The following is a 17,097-nucleotide window of genomic DNA, read 5'->3' on the forward strand; positions in this document are numbered from 1 at the left end:
CACATGAATGGGTAACAATATTAATCATGCTTGCTGACTATCTATAGAAGATTAGAAATCATGCCTTTATTATTTCATTATTATTATTTCTGTTGGTCGTTTCCCTTATATTTCTACTTCGATGCTGTTACTGATATTGCATTGTTGTAAATTAGCAAGCAAATATTAAATCTAAAGAAGTCATACAGTACTTGCTTTGATTAATTGCAATGCTACTGTAATTATTTTAAGAAACACACTTCTGAAATAAAGGTAATATTGTGCACAGTGTGCATTCTTGTGTGAAATGAGACTATATTTGGATATTTATCTGATCAGAATAAAACTCAGGTCATTTTAAATGACTTTTACATGCCAGTAATTAATTTCTTAGTTTTATCTGTTTTATCAACCCTTCCATGCTGATCAAACCTTAAAAACAAGCACTAAGAAAGTTCACCTTGACACCTTAAGAATAAGATATATAATTTAGAATTATTAAGATATATAATTGCCTGACCACGATGACTTGCTTTAATCATAATTATCTGAGATTACCATGGTCATGTGCACTTTAATTTAAATCACATATTGACAGCGAATCCTAAAAACACCAGAAAATGCACTAATTCAGGTGCAGCGGGAAAATAGATCCATTATAACTTACACTGAATTCTATACAAAGTAGATAGCCATCAAGTTAGTACTATTATCCGTTTTAATCTACTCTGGTAGTCTGTTCTCTAACATCTTGATTTACAAGTGCACAAGTGAGTTCTGCTACAGGTTTTTCGTGAAAGTTGTTGCAGAAGTCAAGGTGTGAAGATTTGAAGTTGCAGTGGCAGATTTGAGAGGTTGTAACTGCTGATCTGTGGTTGTAATGCGAAAGTGAATTAAAATACAAAAGTAAATATGTAATACAAGTTTGTGTCTGTCGTTGTATTTATGTGAATGTCATTTTACATATTTGTGACTATTTGTCTGCACCTTTGAATTCAAAACACAGGTTTTGGATTATTGTCTGTGAGTGCAGATTGCAGCATTCAATTTAAGATTTTTATTTTACAAGTTTTCACATCGGGCTGTGAGTGTAAATTTCATATTACAAGTACAAATATTTATTGTTCAAGTTCTCAACTTCAAATCTACAAGCTCTCGAGTTTTTGCAACAGATTTACCTTCATTCATATCTGTTAAGGCACATGAAGTTTTCCTTATAAACAATGGATAAGTCTGACGTTAATGAATGTTGATCATCAGATAAAGGGCTGATGATGAGATTAATATGTAAGTGTTTAATGATACACAGATTGATGGCTCACATGTTGCAGGTTTGGTTTTGCCTGTTTTGCAAATATCACAGGCGGCTGCCTCACCCACATAGGATTGTATTGCTGTTTGTCACACTGTTTTTTTTTTTTACATATATCAGTCCAGACCAAGAATCAAACAGGTAAAATATCTGTAATTAACAGCATTTCTTTCCATTGAAGTAACAATCGGCATGTGACACATTGATACTTGTCTGTGTTTTTTTTTCGTTATGCCCAGTAACATCACACCCTGAAACTGTGCTTCTTTAAAGTCTTTAAAATTACCTGGCCTTGTAGATGTTTGTGTTCCCCACCCTTTATAAATAAAAACATGAATCTCACCAGACAGCTGTCTTTCATGGCCATCACTAAAAGCGTGACCGCCTCTGTTACGACTCTACAATGTGGGACTGAAAAGAGCTCTTCAAGGATGCGATGGGGAAATTGTCTATGTCCCTAAATGTTCCACGAACTTCCCTTTAACCCCCTGGATGGCCCCTCTCTCTCACGCTTGTAGCCGGAAGCTTTCATCTTTCACGGGCGACCGGCTTGCAGGATGATGAGCTTAGCAACAGAGTGCACTTCTGATGGACAAAAAGCTAGATAAATAATCCACTGATGGGCTCACTGACTTTCACAGGGAGAAAATAACTTTTAGGAGGCGTTTTTGTTTTTTGTGAAGTTGTGTCTGTGTTTGAAGGACACACCAGCTCTGAAATGGCCATCTCGCCTCCAGTGTCCAACCTCTCTTCATTGTACACTAGTGTATTAGGCCTCATGAGAGAATGTCACCCCCAACCTCAGAGAGTACATCTCAAAATAGGAGCTCTTCACCACTTTTTCACCATCGGGCCGAACGGTTCTAAGCATGGTGAGGAACAGTTCCAGTAGCATTTCCCCCTGAGCATGGTTTTGTATGGTACAATTATACATTTTCCCTGGCCAAATTTGCCAGTACGGATTGCTAATTGTATTCAACATGCTGGTGGAACAGCTTTAGTGATGTGGCAACTCACAATTGGTCACTTGCTCAGTCAGTCTATTCTAATTCAGATTTCACAGCACACAGTTTTTGCTGTGGTATTAAAATTGGTATTTAGAATTGTAAAAAACCTATTTGTTAATAGTTTGGACGATTCAAATTTTGGTCCATTCTATTTCTGATTTCGCAGCACCAAAATAGAAAAAAGAAACCATAACCATGTCAATGAGCCTGGATTGGTACGGAATAGCAGGGTTCAGCAGCAGTAACTGTTGGGCCTTTGTTTTTGTTTGATTTCTCCCATTGGAAATGGAAAGCGACCTCCATGCCTTCTTGTGGATCCTGAACATTCATTATTTCGACATTGATTGCCATCAGCATTACATAAAATCCTCATTGGTATAGATGATTTTTCAACTGTAATTGCATCTGCTTCTCTCCTAATGAGTGTGTTGTTTTGTTTTGAAAGAATCAAAAGTGCTCCGCTCAGAGGATGTCAATATTTGCTCAGGTGCATATTTCTTTGAAGGCTGTGTAAACATCACACACAAGCTGTGCAGAATTGTCCATTGAAGGTCTCGTTTGAGTCCCGGGGAGACCGGACCAGCACATGTGCCCTGTCATGTCCTGGTTGCCGTTGATCTCCGTAGGGTCCTTTGAGAGTTGCAGACCCCTGGTTGCAACGCCGCTGTCCACCCTTGCTGGGACAATGGCCGACAGCCTTTGAACTCCCACACGGACACAGACGGCCTGTAGAATGTCAAGCCATCAAAGGAGTAACAGAGGGCTGAACAAACGGCATACTGCTGAGCAACGGCCACATCAGATAAAACACATTTCTGAAATGCCCAACCCACCTTGAGCCCAGGCATCTTGTCGCCCACAGCTCAAAGCTCAAGTCTGGGCCGCCGTTTGGGAACAGGCTGTTTATTTGGAGCTCGCTAAATATGGGTTGCGCTTGGCTCCCTCCCACCCTGCCACGAAGGATTTCTAAATTCCTGGGGCTCATCAAAAGCCTTTGCCATGTCACACAATGGGTGGATTGTTGAGGACTTGCAGAACCGGTCCATTGAAATCTGGGAGAAAGTTGTAGAGGGATAAGGTCACAAGTGAGTTCCTCAGGCCTGTGGCTCAAGTCCTTTCAGATGCCAGCAGCTCTCATTCATGTTTCTGAGAGTCTGGAATGTTAACACTCAACAAGCTCTTGAGACACAGATCAGAAGGATATTTTCAACAAAGAGATCACTTTGATTCCTCTTTTCCTTATTCTTTTTTTAGTTTTTACCCCCCATTTATAATGCAATCTCTCCTGAAACATATTTTCAACTGAAAGCTTCAATAAGCAACTTTTGCATGTCCATTTTACATATTAATTTTGGCCCTGTGAAGTGTCTTCTGCTATTCACCGTGCTTGTCAGGTGGGGTTTTTGATACTATACATCCCAGTGACCAAAATAATTTGTTGTGATTGGTTCATTGATTCGTTCAATGAGTCTTTCTGTAGGTTATAGTCTTTGAATCATTTACTCAACAGATATATTCACATGAACATCTGCAGATTTACAAAGATACCCAAAAAAGAGTGTTTAAGCAGTTAAGCAGTGTTTAGGAAAGTTACACTATTACGTTTATCCTCAATTTTATTTTATTTTTTTTAACTGATTGACTTTTATCAAGCAATAGAAAGAAGACAATGAGCTTGTTTAAATAGACATTTATTGTGAGAAAGCTGCTTATGACTCGAGAGTGGCCTTCATTCTTACATGTACTGTGTAAGCAGAATACCCTTTACTCTTGTATATATGCAGCTCAGTCAGTAAGCACATTTCTTCACGGCAACATAATGTGCTGCGACGCTGGTGTAAATAACAAACATGGTGTCTGAGGATGACTTGGCCATTTGTTGTTTTCCATTGCTTCACTTTATTCCCAGATGCCCTACAGTTGCTGCTGTGTTTTTTCCTTAACCTTCCATCGTGGCTTTCCATGGCATTGCACTTTAATAATGGGGTTTTCCTCTTATGTCATGCTCCAGGATTCCCAGGTGCCATATGCACATGCGCACTTTTCAAAAACCTTTAAGAATAGCACTTATGCATTTATGTGGCCACATAAGCCACGTTCACCAGCAAAGACATAGTGCTGTGCTTGAAATCACCCCGAAATCACACACATATGAATAGATCTGTCTGCCAACCAACAACACACTATGAATATCCCATCAGTAGGTTTATGCCTTTTGCATTGCCAGTGTTACACTGTAGCTGGTTGTAAAAGATTGTTACAGTAATGTATACCTACTCAAATATACATAATAAAACACACACAACACAAATGCAATACAGTAACAAAAACATTGTCATTTATTTCCAAAATGCAGTATTTTTGAACACTTGTGTTTTATATGTAACTCTTTCCATACCCAACAGGAGAAAACCAGGAAAACATTCAGTAAGATAAAGGGTTTTCTGTACAAAAATAAAAAAAATGGAAGTGGCTCATTCTTTCAAAACTCTAAACACAAAAAGACAAATACACATGCAAAATGTAAGAAAAAAGAAATTAGGATGCATCCTGCCTCCTATTTTGGTCTGGCCACAGCACCTCATCTACATCACAAGCAATGTTCTCTCTGGCTAAACAGCGGGGAAAGAATCTTCTGGAGTGACGGATCCAGCCGCCAAAAGCCCCCATCAACTTCACCACATGCATCCTCCATTGCCTGGAGAAGAGGCACGCGTGAGAGGGGATTGCGGTCATACATCTTCCATCGACATGCCGAAATTATTTTCAATTGGGTTTAGGAATGGGGAATATGGTGGGAGGTATAGAACGATAAACTGTGGGTGGTCAATGAACCAGTTGCGGACCAGAGGTCTGGTCCACCCTTCTGCTCAGCTGGAATAAGGATGCCATGTAGTGTGTCCAGGAATGTGATGGCATGGTGATGGAGGACACCTTGCTGGCTAACGGTGGTGCACATGGTGATATTCCCTCCAGGCTGTCCAGGGACATTCACAATGGCACGGTGGCCAATAGTGTTCCATCCCCATCCCCTTCTTTTGGATAGGTTGAAGCCAGCCTCATCAATGTAAATATAAACTTGCTGAACTGCAGCGGCATCCAGCGCGAAGACTGTCTGAAACAGACAACTAGACAGTATGTGAAATAGACCTAGAGCCGTCAATATGGTGAGGCCCAATACATTGGATTACAGTACTTTAATGTGTCTATACAGTGCTGATATGATAGTAAATTCACAGTATAGCACTTGCACATATTCATAGCGCTGTTCTTTAACTCGGAATTTCGCTCAAATGGCACCCTGTAGACCAGCTTCATCCGGATTCTGTTGTGCTGTAATACACGATCCAATGTAGACAAGCCCACCTGGTGAATGTTATTGAATATTGTGTTGTTTGAAATTAAGTGGTTCTGGATTTCTCTTAGTCTAATGGTATTGTTTTCCACCACCATGTTGTGTCTTCCACCATGGCCTGGCCATCTCTCAGTTCTGCAGAAGATCCACAAATATGATATGATTGATTACAGTAAGCTAAAATAATATATTTTCTTTCAATATGAAATGACATTACTGTAACATTGGCCAACAATCACTGAGTAACATAGGCCTACTGATATGTCAGACTGCAGTAAACTACAGTCTACATACATAGAGCATAGTGTAGATGGTAGGTAACTTACCGGTTCTCATTTCTGAATGTATGGATAACAGATGCAGCCGTGTAGCGGCTCTGCCCAGCCTCCCTCATACTCAATTCATGGTTGACCACATGGTCAACCAATGTGGACCTGATCTCATCTGAGACAATTGTCCTTCCTCGTCCTCATTCTTGTCTTCCTCCTCTTACTCTCACTCCTTCATCTCTAGCTCTTGCTTCACCATTGACTTCCATTTTCCTCCAAAACTGGAGAGCTCATCTGTGGACTTTTATAGTGCTAAAGCAGCCATATCACCCTGTAGCTCAAGACTAGTTGCCTACTGAAGCTAAGCAGGACTGAGCCTGGTCAGTACCTGGATAGGAGACCTCCTGGGGAAAAACTAATGTTGCTGCTAAACTAAGGGGGTGCTCACCCTGCAGACTGTGTAGGCCCTAATGCCCCAGTATAGTGATGGGGACACTATACTGTAAAATGGCATGTCCTTCGGATGAGATGTTAAACCGAGGTCCTGACTCTCTGTGGTCATTAAAAATCCCAGGACACTTCTCAAAAAGAGTAGGGGTGTAACCCTGGTGTCCTGGCCAAATTCCCCCATTGGCCCTTATCAATCATGGCTTCCTAATAATCCCCATACATTAATTGGCTCTAACACTCCACTCTCTCCTCTTCACCAATAGCTGGTGAGTGTACTGGTGCACTATGGCTGCCATCGCATCATCTAGGTGGATGCTGCACACTGGTGGTGGTTGAGGAGAGTCCCACTGTTCACTGTATAAAGCGCTTTGAGTGTAGTGTCAGAAAAGTGCTATATAAATGTAATGTTCATTCATTCAAAGCTCTAATTTCTAAGTGAACAATTCAGCAATTAGTGTTTACACCTGTGAAGAGTGGGTGTTGCCAATTGGTGTATAGAGCTTGGCATTGTGATTGCCGTTGCTTTCCAAAGGGACTAAAGATATTTTAATTTTGAATGTTGTGCCTGATGTAGAGAACTGTGTGTAGTAGTGTTTTGCAAACAGTGTGATTAAGAATTGAAAACTGAGTGTAAAGCAGGAATTGTGCTTGCAATTTTGCTTTAGCTGATTCTAATTATCTTTTGTTGACGTCATTAGCCTAGGGGTTCATATACTTTTTCAAACCAACACTGTGAATGTTTGAATGATGTACAATACAGTAATTTGTGTGTTAGTAGTTAAAACAGATTGTGTTGGTTCATTATTTTAACTTAGATGATGATCAAACATGATTTTAAGACAAATTTGTACATAAATGCAGGTAATTCCAGAGGGTTCACATACTTTTTCTTGCCACTGTAAAGGATGTTATGTGGTTTTATTTTGCCATTAAGAAAAATAATTAATTCTTCACTAAATAATTCACTGAGGTGATATTGTTACTCAGGAGACTGCACACAGTGGCAATGATAATTTAGTGGATGATTTAAATATTCGGTTATCACATGTAGGTTTTGATATCTTAAGTGATGTTTTATGGTTGCACGAGGGCACTATGTGCCCATGGTTTTCTCATAACTGCACCTAGGTTGGTTTGGAGTTTAAAGATAATAAAACATAATAATTGAATACAGTAATGTATGCATTATGTATTCTATTAAACATATGTAGTTTTAATTAAATCATTATGAACATATATAAAAATGACAGACAGAATGAAGATTTATTGTATTAATGTACCATCTTATTTAAAGGTGCACTAAGTAAGTTTTTGTTAATGTCCTCTTAAATTTACACTGACACCTAGTGGCCTGGATGCAGCATCATTCAAATGCAATAGTTTTTAGTTACAGATGCCATTGTAGAAATTCACAATTCACAGTCAGCAATTATTATTTGTATTTTTTTTCTCCTCTTTTCTCCCCAATTTGGAATGCCCAATTCCCAATGCGCTCTAAGTCCTTGTGGTGGCGTAGTGACTCGCCTCAATCCGGGTGGCAGAGGACGAATCTCAGTTGCCTCCACGTCTGAGACTGTCAGTCCGCGCATATTATCACGTGGCTTGTTGAGCGTGTTACCGTGGGTATGTAGCGCATTTGGAGGCCCACGCTATTCACCTCAGCATCCACGCACAACTCACCACGCACCCCACCAAGAGCGGGGACCACATTATAGTGACCACGAGGAGGTTAACCCAACGTGACTCTACCCACCCAATTGGCTGCTTAGGAAGCCGACTGGAGTCACTCAGCACTCCCTGGATTCGAACTTTCGACTCCAGGTGTGGTAGTCAGCATCTTTACTTGCTGAGCTACCCAGGCCCCCACAGTCAGCTGTTATTAATTTAATCAATGAGTGAAAGTGTCCACTAACAGTGCAGTTACTGAGATTTAGGGAGTAGTATTCGGCTGGTCATGTGATTCTAAAATGGCAGCCCCCATGAGTGGACCCTCTTCATGTAGAATAAAACAGTTTTTATTAGGTTACTGATGTGACTGGAGTCATATCATGTGACTGGAGTGCTCAGGATTTTATACATTTCAAAATTACAATTCATTTTTTCTGAGTGCACATTTAATAATAAAAAGTTTTATTATTATTATTATTATCATTATTATTATTATATTGCAAAGTAATGTACATGTGATATAAAAGTACATATGTGACTAAGTCATTTCTGCAATAGCTCCAGAGCTCTCACCAACGCTTGGTATATATGTCAGCGTCCGAATTCACTCACATATTTTGTTCACTTCTTGTTGATATAGTGCACTTACTGCCATTCACTATATAGGAAATAGTGAATGAGTGAACAAGAGATTTTCGAAGTCTTTTGTGATGTGTTCACTTAAACAATATATATATATATATATATATATATATATATATATATATATATATATATATATATATATATATATTCTTTTTTTTTCTTTTTTTTTTCGTTCACGACTTAAACATCACTCCCTGTCAGTAGGGCACGTCTTGTAGAATGATCTTCCTTCCCAGAGAATAATGGTCGATTCATACGGGTTTGTCATCTGCTGCTTTAAGCTTACGCTACTGTTACAGATAATATACTTACCCCAAAACCCTGCACTGAAGAAAGGGCCAAAAAGGGGGATCTTGCCCTCCCATCCTCCAAACGTCGGCTTCAAAGCGGCAAATTCCAGCATTCAGTGATGCAAGAGAGGGCAAGTTACTTCATGGTCATGCTTGTGAATAAGAACATTATCCTCTGTAATCTGCAGCCAGCATTAGCTTGTCATATGGAAGCACCACAAACCTCGATTTAAACTCTATTCCTACTGAAATGTATTTATGACTGGAGAGATTATCTGGATGGTCTGGAACATAAATGTTCTGTCAACCCTCGTCTCGATGTCATGAATGTCTCTGTTTTTAATGCTGTTTATTAAGTCAAGCATCCATTTTAGTATTGCTCATACTTAGGGTTAGTGATCTGGACAAATCCCAAACTCTAAGTATTAAACTTCAGCACGTATCTCGTCCCAAACAGTTTGTTCTCCTGACATTACTGATACCTCAAAATGTGCGGCTTTCTAAGGAGAGATATGGGTTTTTACTCTTCTGAATGATCTAACTTGGGATTTCTGCCTGCCTGCTATAAAATGGGAGAAAACATTCCTGAGACTTACATTGAATAATGACCCAAGCCATATTGGAGCCAATCTAGAGACTAGAATATTATATGTGTGGGTCGGCTCTTTTACATTGGGCCACCATTCAACCACCTAGCAACCACCAAGAATGCCCTAGTAACCACCCAGAACACTCTGGTATCCTCATATGTTCTAGGTTATTAAATAGTTATATTGGTTATTTCCTTTTAAAACCACATGTAACTGGCAATGTTTATACTCTTGTTTTAGCACATCAGTGTTTGATTGACAGGTGAGTGGGCGCTGGTTTGCTACTATTCAAATTCATTTGAATGGATAAGTATTTACATTTACATTTATGCATTTGGCAGACGCTTTTATCCAAAGCGACTTACAGTGCACTTATTACAGTCTTTTGTAATATATATATATATATATATATATATATATATATATATATATATATATAATAAACACACGCATTAACAACTACACCTCTCTCTCCACTGCCCCTCCCCGAGAGCCCTCCAAAAACACCAGATATTTGCCCCATTTCCCCACAAACAAGTCCAAATTCCCCAGTCTTCTAGATGACCCTTCTTCAAAAGCCGCCACCCTCCCTATCTCCGAGCACCACTCCTGAAATGGGGGCACTCCAGCCGACTTCCATCCCCTTAAAACTATTTGATGATGACGCTGGTTAGGACCCAATTTTTTTCAGAGTCTGGGGCAAAATGAAATTTGAGTGCCCAATACATCACACATAAAACTCTGAAACTTCAATCAAAATTCTTGGATCTTAACACACCACAAAATGACGTGTTGTGTCTCCATCTTCTGATTGGCATCACCAGCAGGTGGGTGTGTCTTTAAGAATCGATGTAAAATCTTGAATTGCATAAGGCACATCCTTGCATCTCTAGATGCAGACTTGACGTTTTTTTAGAATCCTAGCCCACACTCCCTCCTCCAATACCAGGTTTAAATCTTTCTCCCATAATCTTATGATAGAAGTTAAAGCTCCATCCCCCAGACTCTGAATTAGCAGGGAGTAATACACTGATGCCTCATGACCTTTTCCAAAAGCAGTAATTACCACTTCCAGAGTGTCTGCCACTTTAGGGGGGTGTATGCTACTCCCAAAAATAGTACAGAGCAGCTGTAATACCTAAAAAAAACTGAGATCTGGGAATCCCAAAATGTTGAACCAAATTTTCAAAGGATCTCAACACTCCACTCTCATATAGGTCACCGAGTGTAGTAACCCCCCTCACAATCCACTCTGACCAGCATTCTTAATACATAATTTTGGGTTCAGCCATATGCTCAAGGCAACATTTAAATAAATGTCCGAATTAAACACTCTGGACACTTTTGTCCATACCGAGTGCAAATGCGAGATAACAGGGTGTAACTTAACTTCTCCCGTTAATTTGATAGAAAGGCTTTGCAATGGCGAAATAGGGGCAAGAACTTCCTGTTCAATACAAAACCAGGGAGAGGCTCTCTCAGGTGGAAGCGACAGATGTTAGACCGAATGCATAATAATAAAACAAATAATAAATTATAAAACAAAATCTTGGTTAGGCCTAGCCCACCTTTGTCAATCGGCCTAGGCAGCTTACTGAAATGTAATCTGGGATGTTTACCATTCCAAATGAAGGACTTCACTATGCTATCAAATTGCTTGAAATAAGAGAGGGGGACATCTATAGGGAGAGACTGTAGCAGGTAGTTGTATTTTGGAATACAATTCATTTTAATAACATTAACATTTCCAATCATAGATAAATGTAATGAAGCCCACCTGCCCACATCGCTCGAAAATATTTTTATTAAAGGGTCAAAATTAACTAACTAAATCACACAAATTTGCTGGGAATAAAATACCCAAATACTTAATACCCTGTTTGGGCCACTGAAAGGCACCCGGCTGAAAAGCCATTATCGAGCAGTATGCTGTCAGAGCCAAAGCTTCAGATTTAGACCAATTAACTCTGTAACCTGAGAACTTATAAAAGTTTATAAAAAAATAATAATTCTGTGGAGGCAAGGCATAGATCTAGTAGGGTCGGAGACGAATAATAAAATATCATCTGCGTAAAGCAAAAGCTTATGCGCCATACCTCCTGTCACCACCCCTGGAAAATCATCTTCCTTCCTTATCACGGCTGCTAATGGTTCCAGGGCAAGACAGAACAATAATGGGGAAAGAGGGTAACCCTGCCAGGTGCCCCTATCCAGAGTAAAATAATCTGAAATTAATCCATTTGTTTGTACCGCTGCTACAGGGTTTCTACGAAGTAACTTAATCCATCCAATAAAAGTATTCCCAAACCCATATATTACCAAAGTCTTAAAAAGATAATCCCATTCTACCATATCAAATGCCTTTTCGGTGTCAAGTGAGATGGCAGCGACCGGAGTCTGATCATTCATCACTGACCACATGATATTGATGAAATGGCTAATGTTATCAGAAGAGCTGCAGCCCCGAATAAACCCCACCTGATCTATATGTATGTATAAGAAATGTCATATCTTTACTTAATCGGTTAGCCAAAATTTTTGACAATATTTGTACATCTAGCTGGATCAGGGAAATTGGATGGTAACTCTTACACTCACTTGGATTGTTATCCTTTTAAGAATCAGACTGATACGGGCTTGTGTCATGGTTGGCAGAAGCTTTCCATTCTTGAATGATTCCGTATAAACTTCTAACAAATGTGGAGCCAGTTCCGTAGCATAAGATCTAAAAAATTCAACGGCAAAGCCGTCTGGCCTGTGGGCAAGGCCTTAATTACCTTGCCAAGCTCCTCCATGGTGATCTCAGAATCAAGGTAATTTTTTTGCTCAATCGTCAGTTTAGGGAGTTCTAATGTTTCCACAATGTTTCTAATACCTTCATCAGTAGACGAAGATGTGGAGCTATAGAGATCAAGATAGAATTCTTTGAAAGCATTGTTAAAATCAATGGACGAGGTAGAAAAAGACTTTCGCTGCTTTATATATCTAGCCAAAAGCTTCCCTGCTTTGTCCCCCAACTCAAAGTATGACTGTCTTGCCCTGAATAGCCAAAACTCCACCTTCTATGACAAAATAGTATTATATCTGTATTTCAATCAGGTCAATTCTCTGAGGCCATCAGACGACATTCGCCGCTTCAGCTGTGCCTCGGCACTTTTAATATTCCCTTCCAACTCCACAAGTTCTCGTGCTTTGGATTTTTTGGTAAATGAGGCATACTGTATGATCTGACACCTAAGAACTGCCTTAAGTGCCTACCGAGCCACGCCCACAGAGGATACTGAGGACCAGTTGGTCTCCATATAAACATTGATTTCAGCCTTTAATATTTTTTGGAATTCAGGATTTTGCAAAAGGGATACATTAAAGCGCCAACTATATGATTTCTTTTTCTCCATATGTGGCATCACCTCTAAACACACCAGGGTGTGATCTGAGACTAAGATGTTTCCAACTGAGCAATCAACAACAGATGAAATGAGGGACTTAGATATATATAAAAAATCTATTCTAGAATCAGTCTTATGGACTGATGAAAAAAAATATATAGTCCCTCCCAGATGGGTTCAAAAGTCTCCAAATATCTGTAAGACCAAGATTTTGACACATCCTGTGTCAAAGTGTTGCTCTAGGGGGCTTACACATTTTTGCTTCACTATGATCAAGGACTGAGTCCATCAATAGATTAAAGTCTCCTCCCAATATTATATCATGAGGGGTGCCAGCAGCTTGCAACATCCCTTCAAGATCTATAAAAAGCCCTCAGCGTTAGGTGCGTAAATATTAGCCAAAGTCAAACTTTGACCTGAATTTCTGCTAAAACAATAATGACTCTTCCTAATTTATCTTTAATCTGTTTGATACATTTGATTTGTAGATGCTTATCAGTGTAATGACTCCCCTGCTCTTACTTGAGCCAGCACTAAAGAAAACATGTCTAACCCATATGTTCCCAAATTTCTTGAAGAAACACTATATCATATTTCTTACATTTAAGAGGAGAAATAACGTTCCTTTTTTTATGGGGTGTCCCAACCCATTCACATTCCACGTGGAGAGAGACAATCCACTCATACTAACATCTGACATTTTGGCATATTAGAAAAAATAGATTGTGTGTCAAAAATAAAATTATAAAGACCATATTCCAACATTAGTGCAACAATCAAACCCCAAACTTCCCCCCGAACCAAATAAACAGAAAAAAGAAAAATGTGCGCATAAACTCCGCACACGACAGGGCCAACCGGCGTCCATCCCTCTAAACTCAAACAGTCCATGCACACCTACAAGAGCCCTCGTGACAACTTTGCCTTCGGATTGCTCAAGTCTGGTGTTAATATACAAATTTTGTGAGACAGAATTACACAACAGAAAATAATCTATAACACAAACTCCAGCCAATAGGTGGCATAAACACAAAGAACATGTAGATTCATCCACATAACTGTCCCGAAAGTGTTTTCCTCCACAAAACAAAGTCCAGTTGCTAGCGGAACCAGAAAAAAAAAGGCCGTTCAGTTTCCTCAGACAGTCAAACAAATGTTCGGTCAGCCGGCCCATTCGACTGCTACATGAGTGCAACAAAGACCCAATCACTCCAATGTCCTGCAAGAAATACTTCACAAAACAATCTCCAACCTATAGGAGGCATAAGCACAAAGAATGTGCAGATTCATCCACAACACTGTCCCGAAGGAGTGCTACTACACAAAACAAACTCCAGCCGATAGGCGGAACCAGCACAAAAAGACACAAAAAAGGTGCTCAGCTTCCTCGGACGGTCAAGTGGATGTTCAGTGAGTCAGTTCACTTGGCTGCAACATGAGTACCACAAAATAACTTACTCAGTCCATTGACTTTATGAAGGACATCGCTTGCTGGGGACATGTAAATACTTTACAGCCATCTATTCTCAATTTGGCCGGGAACATCAGTGCAAAAGTGACCTTCCATTGATGTAAGAATTTCTTGCATTCCTCGAATCGATCACGTTTCTCTCTTGTCAAATTTGCAAAGTCTGGGAACAAGAAAATGCTGTGGTTCTTCTAAGAAAGCCCTCTCTTACTCCTCACCTCACGCAACACGAGATCTTTATCGGATGATCTCAGAAATTTGGCCAGAATTGATCGGGGCCTGTTTCCCTCAGCGGATCGCCGAACCGGAGCCCTGTGAGCTCGCTCAATTTCCAGCTTATGGCCTGTTATGTCAGGCAGACTCGGAAAGAGCCCGTCCAGGAATTCCACCACATTCCGATCCTCTTTGTCCTCAGGAATTCCAACAATTCGGACGTTATTCCGCCGGTTACGATTCTCCAAATCCTCCAACTTCTCCCAGACGTGCTCCAAATCCACCTTGGTCGCTAGCGATCCGTTTCTCGACATCCTCCACTCCTGCAACCACCCCAGTGAACTTCGTCTCCATGGCAGTGATCGATCGATGCACCACAGCAAGATCCTTCAAGTCAGCAATGACCCTCGTCAGCATCGCTGACATGCTCAACAATTCTCACCGAATTTCCTTTACGTCTATGGCCAAATCGCTTGGGGCCTCCGGGGGGGGGCATCAGCTTGAGCACGTAAGTGTCTTTTAATGTCTCCAGAGCCCGAGGACCTTGAATTCCCAGACATATTATCTTCCTAGAACAGTGAAGGATCAGGGTGTATCGAATCTCACTGGTCTATGACATAAAAAGTACCAAAACCAGCAAAGTCCACAGAGCTCACAGTTCACACGTCCAAACCTCGCATGACGTCATGTGACTCTCCCCGAAAATTACCGGATGACCTACTATTTCCGACAAGATTCTGAAATGTGTATCGGCTGAACTCTTTACTATCCCACAGTGCCTCGGTAGCTGAAGAGACATCACATTCAAAATGCTGGATATATATAAATAAAAAAAACGGAGAACAGCGAGTCGGTGGCTCTATTTAACCGAAGTGCTTTATATTCCAAGAAAGTTGCTTCTTGTGCTTAAATGCTTCTTGTTTTACAAAACTGTTGTAGACTATTTTCGCGGTTGTTAATACATCAAATATTCGGGTCACGGGACAATGCCTGCCTTCCCAGATAAAGTGTGTCCAGACTATATTCATACACTACATACCTGCATACCTAAAGAACTTACTTATACTGTCCGAGAAGTGCGTCCTTCATCAAATGCAGTGCACACTCTGACAGTACACAGTACACAGGAAATGTAAGTGTAAGCGTAGTTCTAGCGCGAAGATCTCGGGATTCATTCCATCAGGCATCCATCCAATTACAATACAGCCTCCACTTTATAGCTCAGCTGCCTCACACTGTTTGCATACTTCCATTGTTTTCACTCTCCTCCATTCCATCACCACGAGTTTAGGTCCCGTCCTGGGCGGGGGTAAGCTCCGCTCTCCTGCTGTCATTGCCTCCGACAGGATCTGACGATTCAAGCAAGCATCAGAGTGCTGAACTGTAGGATGGGGCTTACGTGAAATGATATAAGTATCTTTTCATTCGTATTTTTTCCTACAATCTCGAGTCTTTCTGATAGAAACCAAGCAACACCTAAATAACAACCCAGAACACTTAGCGATAGCGATTTTCTAAAACATCTTAGCAACCACTTTGGAACCACCCAGAACACCCTACAGTAGCAACCTTATATCAATGAGCTAACAACCTCTCTGCAGAGGACCCTGGCATGTTCCTACAACATTAGCCTTTCGGTAGTGAGTTTTTCATCTGCAATCACCACTTAAATTTTCTTCAGAAAATGTAAAAATGTAGTTTCTATTTATTTTCTCAGATTTTGGAGTGGAAGAATAGTGAGATTGCTGAGCTGAAGAGTATGTATCGAGGCAAGCAAAAGGAGATGGAGGAGACCGTCACGAGATTGGAGAAGAGAGGCGAGGGGAGGACATGGAGAAGGTCATGTTTACACACTCCTTCTGAGTGCTCTTTTTGTGGAACAGTGTTGCCTGATACGCTTCAGCTGTGCTCCACTCCCACGACCCCATAACAGCCCTTAAGTCCTGGCACAGAAACCAACTAAAGATGCAACTTACAAACAAGCCCTATAGTACAGCATGAACCTCACACACAAATTTGCCTTCACACAGACGCAGTGGTTTTTATACAGTGTTGATGATATTTGCTATACCCTACCCCTAAACCCAACCCTCACACAAACCTGTTAACATCAGTAGATTTAAAGCAAAACCTTGTTTAGCTGATTTATGAGCTTTTTTAACTAGTGAGGACTGAAAATGACCACTCAGGTTGGTTTTCATCATGTCTCACTATATTAGTGAGGACATTTTAAAGAAATGTGGCCATAACAAGTATAGCAAAATGTGTGTACACACCCACACCCACACACACACACACACACACACACACACACACACACACATATAAAGAGGTTATTTCTACCACTCAGGAGAAGCAGGACATATGATTTGATGTTTTGTGTGTAGCCTTTTACAAACATTCCTTAAAAGTTTGTCAGTCAGAACAGAATAGCAGGTTTTTATAAGTTACTCAACATATGG

At 40.4% G+C, this 17,097-nt stretch overlaps 1 pseudogene; it reads left to right on the plus strand.

The window, feature by feature from the left end:
* The window catches only part of LOC127452269 (centrosomal protein of 112 kDa-like), a 284,785-nt pseudogene that overhangs the window by 62,328 nt on the left and 205,360 nt on the right, over positions 1-17,097 (plus strand).

Source organism: Myxocyprinus asiaticus, chromosome 14 (assembly GCF_019703515.2).
Source record: "Myxocyprinus asiaticus isolate MX2 ecotype Aquarium Trade chromosome 14, UBuf_Myxa_2, whole genome shotgun sequence".
NCBI lineage: Eukaryota > Metazoa > Chordata > Actinopteri > Cypriniformes > Catostomidae > Myxocyprinus > Myxocyprinus asiaticus.